This window comes from Microtus ochrogaster, chromosome 22 (genome assembly GCF_000317375.1).
Source record: "Microtus ochrogaster isolate Prairie Vole_2 chromosome 22, MicOch1.0, whole genome shotgun sequence".
In the NCBI taxonomy this organism is placed as follows: Eukaryota; Metazoa; Chordata; class Mammalia; order Rodentia; family Cricetidae; genus Microtus; species Microtus ochrogaster.
This window is the reverse complement of record NC_022023.1, coordinates 18145429-18154187: the sequence shown is the minus strand read 5'-3', so window position 1 is coordinate 18154187 and position 8759 is coordinate 18145429. Positions and strand designations below refer to the sequence as shown.

The following is an 8759-nucleotide window of genomic DNA, read 5'->3' as shown; positions in this document are numbered from 1 at the left end:
CACAGGTAGACAGTGTGCTAGTCATCTGCAGGATGGGTTAACACAGGTAGACAGCGCGCTAGTCATCTGCAGGGTGGGTTAGCACAGGTAGACAGCGTGCTAGTTATCTGCAGGATGGGTTAGCACAGGATGAAACACTGACTTCAAGGCCATGCACTATTGGTTGTATCTCACAGATGAGAGAACCAGGCTACAGAGAAGAAATGGGCAGATTTAGGGGCAGAGACTAAGACCTTGGGGTGAGCCAGAGGACAACCACACGTCTACAGCTATCACAGGAACCACAGAAGGTGGCTTTCACCATCCTTTGCTCATAGTTAAGGACCCTCGCCCTGGATTTTTGTTTTTTAATTTAAAGATTTAGTGGTTTCTTATATATAGTGTTCTGTCTGCATGCATACCTAACTCACCAGAGGAGAGCACCAAATTTCATTATAGATGGTTGTGAGCCACCATGTGGTTGCTGTGAATTGAACTCAGGACCTCTGGAAGAGCAGCCAGTGCTCTTCACCTCTGAGCCATCTCTCCAGTCCTATCCTCACCCTGGTTTTGAAGGACATATTTCAGCAAATAGGGTGCCGGAGGGGGGGGGGGGCTGGCGTTCACGCTGCCTCTCTCTGTGGCACTCCCCTGCCAGCTAGGCCTGACTTCCAAAGCTGGTCAGAAGCCTCGGTCCTTGCTTTGTGGTAATATTGAGGCAGGAGAAAGTGGGTCTGCGCCACTGGGGGGGTTCAGATTGATCATCTTAGAGCATCTTCGGACTGTTGGGGGCCTCAGGACCCTACAGGAAAAGCAGCAGCCTCCCTGCCCTGCCAGTGTCAGGAGATGGCAGGATTCCAGCGACTCAGCACCAGCCCGCCTGTAGGAACTGTAGCAATGCCGGGCGCACAATGCGCGTGTGGAGAAGGTCCACAGAGCCTCCGCGCTGGCACGTGATTTTGTAAACATACGGAACTAAAGAAAAGTTCCTTGTCTTGGGGTCTCACACCCGCACAGCTCACACCGGTGTACAGGCTACACAGTCCTAAGCCTAAACTGCCAAGCTTACTGACTAGATTTGCTTCCTGCAGTGCCTGAGTGAGGACACAGCTCAGCACAGCTCCCGTGAGTTCACGAGCTCCTCCAGCCATTCGGAGATGGGGCAGTCTATTCCCCCTTCACCATCTATTCCTACAGCCACCTTGTAGCTCTGGTACATCTAGCCCTGGCCCCCGCTGGAACCACATGAGCTGGGCTGCCTGGGAACGGGACCTGTGGCTTCCCTCTTCTCTCTCGCTGCCTCAGGTGCCCCACTCTCATGCCCCAGCCCTGCTGTGCCTCGCCCGTGGGTCCCAACATGATCAGCTCAGGAGCTGTAGTCCGGTCACCAGCCTTTCCAAGACCGAGATGCCCAGTCACGTCCTACTTAGGCCGGGCCTAGGGTTTTGCCGCTGTAGCAGTGATCACACCAATAATAAATCAGTGTTTCCTTCTTGCTTCAGGAACATTCTCTATGAAGCCTGCAGCAAGGGGTCTGCTTCCTGGATCCTTCTCAGCATCCTCATTTCCAGGGCAACCACTGATGCTCCAAGTGCCTGAGGATGTGCAGCAGGGGATATGAGCTTCCTGGCCATAAGGACAGTCCCTCCTCGTTCGCCACGGCGTCCCCGCAGCCTGTCTCGTGACCTGGCAACTAGAAGCTGTAATGAATTTTTGTTTAGGTCACAACAGAGCCTGCCTCTTGTCCACAGCCAGTCCCCTGCCCTTTCTTCACAGACTGCCTGCCTCCTGTGCCTGACTCACTGGCTCATTTCTGTTTACATTCTTAAAGGACCACGTTTTCTCTCAGGACCACTGTGTTCCTTCTGATCCCCCTCTCCAGCCAACTGCTGTCTCCCCAGCACTTCTCCTCTCTAGACTCCACACCAGAATAAAATAAAGGTCCTGATGTTGACTCAGTGTTGGAAGTCCCTTTTTCGCTCTAGCGCTTCCCAGTGCACCACGCAATTGTTTGTATAACTCCGCAGTTTCTCCAGGGAAGGTGATGCCTAGGGACCATACTGCGTCTGCTCCTGGGTCTGTGTGATGGAGGGAGCAGAGTGACTGACGTAAGTGTGTGGCTCCTGCTGGGTGGCAGAGGTGACTCTGGTTCCTCAACTGTGAAGGGCTGCCCTGGACACACAACAGAACCTTATCCTGCTCGAGGGGACTAGGGTGTCAGGGCCTGAGGCCCAGCCCGGGGGCCTCTTGAGTCTGGCCAGGCTAAGACAGAGCAGTGTGACTGTTCATCTTCTCCCTGTGTTTCATCCACAGGCTGCGGGGAGGTCTTCCCGCCTGGGCAGGAAGCCGACAGCACCAACTCCAGGCAGCAGCAGTTCAGGCTCTGAGCTTTAGGCAGCAGAGTGAAGATCTCCGGTGACCCCCGTGCTCAGCCCCCTGCGCTGCCAGCGGCTTGTGTGGAGAGAAGCGTCCAGAGGCACGGGCCGTCACCAGGAACTCGAGGGCTGGGGGATGACGTTCACACAAGGTCTTGAAGTCACCTCTGCCAGCCAGGCCTGGCAAGGGCTGGCAGGGGGACAGCAGGGGTCCCTTGACTCCAGCAGCACAGCCTTTGACTGCAGGGCTGCCTGTGGGGGGTGGCAGTGTTGCTCCACAGTGTCCTGGGCATGAGGGAGCAGAGTGCAACTGAAGACCTTTTATAAGGGACAGAAACCCACAGGGCAGCCCAGCCTTGGAAGTTCCCACAGGTATCACCAGCAGATGGCACCAGACTCCTGATTCTGTGTGCCCACTGCCAAGCACTAGCCCATCCCCCTAAGGGGTGAGTTCCAGGAAGCTGCCATGGAGGTAGGACAGATGCTGGTGACCTGTCAGACACTGCTGAGGGTCCCCTAGCTGGACTATAGGCCCCAGGGAGCTGGAGAGGCCTGTTGTCTGCCCTCCTTAGAACCACAGAAGAGCAGTGTGTCATACCCGCCCATAGTACTGGGCTCCTTTTCCAGAGACCCCCCTGCCCCTGAGATAGGGCAGTCATGAGCCCAGTGTGGGCAGAGGTTGAATTTCTGTCAGTGTGGGGTCTAGTGACAAGGCTCCAACACACCTGCTGTTCTCTCCTCCTCGGCACCAGTTGGCAGCCTGCATCCTTCCTGTTTGTTCCTTGAGCTCAGTTAGAAGGATCCGAAGAAACTTCCCGAAGGTGTTCCTCAAGGATTCCTCTCCAGTATCCCCTGCAGTAGGTTTGCAGAAATGCCTTCTGATGCCACTGTTGACTTCAGTCTCCTCCCTTGTTCAGCTAGTCCAATCTAGGGGGGGGCAGGCACCCCTGTGTCTGGCATAGGGGTGGGCAGCGTGCCGAGCTGGTGGCTTCCCGGTGGCCATTGCTGTATCAGGATGGAGCCACGGTACAGACCAGTGTGGTCAGCGCTCAGGGTCCTCACAGCTCAGCCTGGCATGAGTGCCGTGAGTGCCCACTAGGGTGTGGGACTTTTGGGCTGGGCTCTCCAGGACAGAGCCCAATGTGCACTTCCTGATGTGACGTAGGCTCAGACTGGCTCTCATCCGCGGTCCCTCTTGCTTTCCACGCCACACAGGGTCCTCCATGCTGGAGACTTGCAGGGTCTTGGCCTGTGGACTACGCCATTGGGACTAATCACTCTGCCCAGCACAGAGGACCTAGTCACGGTGCTTGTCTGAGCACGGGTGTTGCTTTGATTAGTTTTCTAACTTAATAAAAGTGAGGAAGTTTCTGATCTTCCCTTGGGTTCTGACGCTGCTCTGACTTTGTGAATTTTATGGCACATTTGCCGAGCTGGGGAGATGGAAGACTGCCTAGCATGTCTGTCTGCTTAGTTTCCCCTGAGTTCCAAAGCATAAATAAAAATCAAACTCTGCCCCCGAGGAGTACACAGGGTTCCCCAGCTGGCTAGAGAGGGCCAGGGTGCCAAGTGTTAGGGAAGCCTCTTCCTTGTCTAGGTGGAGAGACAAGAGCTGCCTGAGGGACTGGGTGTCCTAGCAGAGTGACCTTAGCCTAGTGTGGTGTCCCTGTACTGGTCTCCAGCCAGACACTAACCAATCCTTCCTCCGTCTAGACTAGGAAGGAACAGTGTCCGCAGTCTTAAAGGAGGTACCAGGCCGGTACCAGGGACCCTGTTAGCAGGTCTAGGAAAGACTATGGCTTCCAGTTTCCCAGCATCTCCTCCCGCTCCCCCGCCCTGCGATAAGCCTGCTGCTCTCAGCGCCAGGCCCACTTAGCTGGGATTTCCCAGCAGCCAGTGTGCACTACTGCCCCAGCTCTGCTAGAGGACGCCCAGCCGGCTGCCACTCCTCAAGGGTGGATACCTGGAGGCTGAGGCAGGTGACAAGGCCACCCCCAAGTTTCACCCCATGAACCCCGCATCGGAAGCTTGCTGGGAGCCCGTGCTATCCTGTGCAGAGTGTGATGGGGTTCTCCAGACCAGGGGCTCATTTCCAAGATCTGGAAATGGAGGTTCAACAGGGATGCTAGGGTGAACCTGAGCTGTGAACCTCTTCCCAAGGGTCCCGAGGAGAGGCAAGGAGAGAGTTGTTGCCTTTGTCTATGGATTCGTTCTTAGTCTTTACTTACCTGGCTGCCCGGTGCTCAGCTAAGCCAGAACTGAGTGGCCTACTTGGTTTAAAAGAAAGAAAATGCGAGCAGGGGAGGTGGCACCCTCTTGTCCTTGTAATCCCAACAGAGGGCGTAGCAGGCTTGTACAATGGTTCCCCTCACCAACGCAGACCACCCTGCCAGGCTTTTTGGCGCCCTTCCCACCACAGCACGTGAGTATGATTTTCCAGTATTCACACACTTGCGCCAGAGCTCCCCGACAAGCTGTGTGGCCCCCGAAAAGGCAGTTTAGCTTTCTGAACCACAGTGAGTACACCCAGGAAGTTATCAGTGGCTTTGGTGAGAACTGAGTAAGTCAAGACATACCTGGGATGGGTGTGGTTGCCCAGGCCTGTAATCCTGGCACCTAGGGAGCTGAGGTAAGAGAATCAGAGGATTGACAGTTCTAGACCAGCCTGGACGACAGTACCTGGAGATACTGCCTCGTGGTTGAAGAAACACACCGCTGACTCAGGACATGCAAAGCCCCACCGGCAGGGCCTGGTGCTTGGAAAGTGTGTTCCGATGGTGAGTCATCCTTGTTATCCGTGTGATGCTTTGGCCAAATACAAGGACCCTGCCAAAGCCTCCTGGTGTGTACCCACAGGGTAGACTCCTATTTCTGGCTCTGTGTGTCAGGGTTTAAGGAGGGTGATAACGGACATCCTTGCCCAAGTCCCTCTGCACTTTGTTGCAACATTTTGACTTCCTTTAAACCCCAGTGGGAACTTGGGTCAAAGTTCGTTGTAGTGTAACAGGAGAGACAGGGTGAGGGATGAGAACGGCAAGGTCTTTGTCAAGGAGGTAGCCCAAGACCCCCACAGTCCAGTGTTGGACACAAGGCCTTCTGCCTGGCAAAATAACGGCTTCCCCCTTGTCGTTGTTGTCTGCAGCAACACTAAGGAAACAGCAAACATGGATCTCTGGCTGGAGCAATGGCTTGGTGGGTAAAATGAGTATATTAGTTCAGATTCCAGCAGCCACGTCAATGCAGGGCACGGGGGTGGTGGGGTGGGGCACGTATTTATCACGCAGCCTTCGAGACAAGTTGATGCCGGGAGCTGGAGGTCAGTCAACCTGGACAAATGGTTGAGTTCCGGTTTCAGTGAGAGACCCTGTGTGAAGAGAACGAATGTGGAGAGTAAAGGAAGAAAAGACCTACTGCTGACCTCTGACCTCCACCCACCTGTACACTTGAACATGCACACGCATGCACACACACACAGGCATACACGTGCGCACGCACACGCTGTTCTTCATGAGTCTCACGAGCCAGCATTTGCTGCCACTGTCTCCAAAAAGGGAAGAATAAAGAATCAGGACTGCCTGTAACCACGTACAAAGCTCTCGTAGTCCACAGACCTGGTGTGGTTTCCACCGTCCGAGCCACACAGGACGACCTACCCTTTGGAGAACAGTCGAGCCCTATGAAAACTACGCAGAACACAAGTGCAGCCTCAGACGCCGCTCAGGATTCAATTCTGTTGGTCCTTTTAGAGTTTACCACGCAGCTTCTCCCTCTGCTTGCGCCTTAGATCGCAGTGAGGAGCTTTGAAGAACATTAAAGCAGAAGCCCCTACCTCAGCACCCCTGCTTCAGTGGGTCTGCGATGGGACCCAGTAACAGACATTTTCTTCTTCCCAGAAGCGGAATTGCTCTTTAACCAGGACAACTGAAGGGCCGTAGCCTCCCTGAGGGAAGGGAGACTGGACACATGGTGCTAGCCTTGGGGTTTTACGTGGCAGAAAAGGGATGAAGACTTCATCTGTTGATGAGTCCCCCACAATCTCAAAGCTGTAGGTCCCAACAGAGGGCAGCATCCCTGTCCCTGACAGCACACTGGTGTTACCAGTGAAGTTAATGTTCCTGCCCAGAGTTTCTCAATCTACTCTTAGGTCATTAACCCTTCAGGTCCCAGAGACAGATAAAAAAGAAGAGAGGCAAAATATTCTCTCATTGGCTACTTCCTGACAGAGATGATAAGGGACGTAGGCTCTGTCCCCAGAATCTAAGAAAGGATTGTTCTGGTTGACTTTATGGAGCAGGAGGAGAGTTTTAACCCGATCAACTGTGGTGGATCATGTGACTGCCATCAGGTGATCCTAGAGAAACATCTGAAAGCTAATTATTGGAGGGCTGAAAATGGGAGGTTCCAGAGTGAACCTGAGAGACTGACCAGGAAGAGGGAGGAGGAGAATCAGGAGCCAGAGAGAGGAGGTGGCTGACCAGAGATGGGGGCCCCATAGAAGACAGAGGGAGGATCCGTATTGTGTCTCAAAGGACTGTGGGTATCTGGCAGATGGAGTCAGTCAGAACGGGAAGGACGTCAGGAGAGGTGGTAAACAGGAGGGAGCAACAGCTCAACCTTCTGGATCTGGGAAGAATGTAAGAAGGGAAGAGGCTGGAAGAGAGCAGCCATCTCAGGAGGTCACTGTAAGTGAAGGACCTGGGAAGGAGTGGATCACTGTGTGAAGATGGATCTCGAGAGAGAGTCAGGATCCATAGTGATGAGGGGGCAGGGCAGACCAGGAGCAGTGGGATGGACCAGAGCCCCTTAGCAGGACATGGTAACTGTAACCAAGCGTTTGCTGCATCAGACGCCTGCATAAGGAGCAAAAGCCTGGAAGTCTGTGAGAGCAGTCAGGTGAGCCAGCGTCTAACTGACAGTTTGAGAGAGAAGTGGGATCCCATTGAGTCCTTTTTCCAGGCTTGTCTAGGAGGCTCTGAGGACGCCACTTGGACATCCTAAATCACTTCCCAAACCCATGAGTCTGAGGACCCCGCATGTGCCTGCCTCCTTTAATCGGGGAGCGTGGATGCTTAGGGTGCAGGAAGGCACATTCTGTCCGGGAGAAGAGCTCCTCCAGAGAGAGACGGCGTTCATAGTCAAGTGCAGCCTTGTGCATGGGACAGGGACGACGGACACTGTGCCCATGGCGCTGTGGGGCCCCTGAAGGTCTTGTGTCTTCCTCATGGGTCATGAAATCTTGTCTCCATGAGTCTTAAGGAGATAAGCAGAAAATCTGCCTCTGACCTCAGAGGAAACGAAAGCTCTTTCATCCGTGTGCACATACACTTTGGTAGCAGTTCCCCAACAGGGCCAGCTCCGAGAATACAGACAGTCTCATGACAGAATAGCAATGCTTGCAAAGACAGAGCCCAGTAAACCAGAGCCACGTGACCTAACAAACCTGGGAGGAAGCTGGAGGCCTGCATCTCTTACACCTGCAGATGTACATGGCTGGTTCATAGTTACCGTCTAAGTAACCGACAGCAGCCTGGAGACCATGGGGCCATGGCGTGGCTATCTGCTTTTAAAGACAAGGTCTTAGGGACATGGTAGGCAACCATGGTACCCAAGGTCTCTGCAGAAGGACAACATTTGTGGCCATGTGGTAAAATACAGAAGACAGAGGACAGAATGTGATGCCCAGAGACCTTCGGTCTCCTCCTCACTCCTCCTGGGGGAACTGTAGTTCTGGGCAGGATGCTCAGCTGCTACCACACACTGTGCCGTATCTGATAGAAGGAGAGATGTGGGGATGCTTGAAAACCACCTGGGGGATGCATGAGTGCAAGGTCAAGGAGTCACAAGGGAAACCAGAGGCTGAAGAGCCACGTGCCTTACCCAGGCAGCATCCTCGTCCACCCTGTTGTCATCAGCGGTTTGCACAGGACCTCAGGATGTTGAGCACCACCAAGAGTGACAGAAAACATCCATCCAGCCTTCCTTAGAGCTGCACTGTGTTCACACTGAGACCTCATCAGCCTGGTTACTTACCCCCAAGGCATGGGGTTCTCTAAAGGAGTAACAACAGATCGGCTGTGAAGTCTCCCCAATCTTAACTGCCTCTGACTCTGTGCGTAGTTAATCATTTGTTTGTCTGTTTATTTATTTGAGATGGGGCCTATCTATGCTGTACAAGCAGGTCTTAGGCCCCCTAGGTTAAAGGGATTCTCCCAGCTCAGCCTTCCAAGCAGCTGAGACACTTGGTATATGCTCCACATCTGGATTTGACTTTCCTCTTAGCCCTTCAGCTTTGAAAAGGCCATGGGGGGCATACCAGCTGTTCCAGCCCCTGAACAATGAGATCAATGAGACCCTGATTGATCTCTGCGATAAGCAGGATGTTGGGAAGGGGTCTTAACAGAAGGG

The 8759-nt window shown here is 53.8% G+C and overlaps 1 protein-coding gene across 2 annotated transcripts in view; it reads left to right on the top strand.

Moving 5' to 3' along the window:
- The window catches only part of Klhl25 (kelch like family member 25), a 27962-nt gene extending 24247 nt beyond the window's left edge, over positions 1 to 3715 (top strand). The window contains exon 3 of one of the 2 annotated variants that reach the window (XM_005357748.3): positions 2293 to 3715. The gene's annotated coding sequence lies outside the window, so the exon portion shown is untranslated. Of the gene's footprint in view, positions 1 to 1481; positions 1934 to 2292 lie in introns of those variants that run through there. The other variant, XM_005357747.3, reaches the window with a different exon arrangement.
- The last annotated feature ends 5044 nt before the right edge of the window (positions 3716 to 8759 follow it).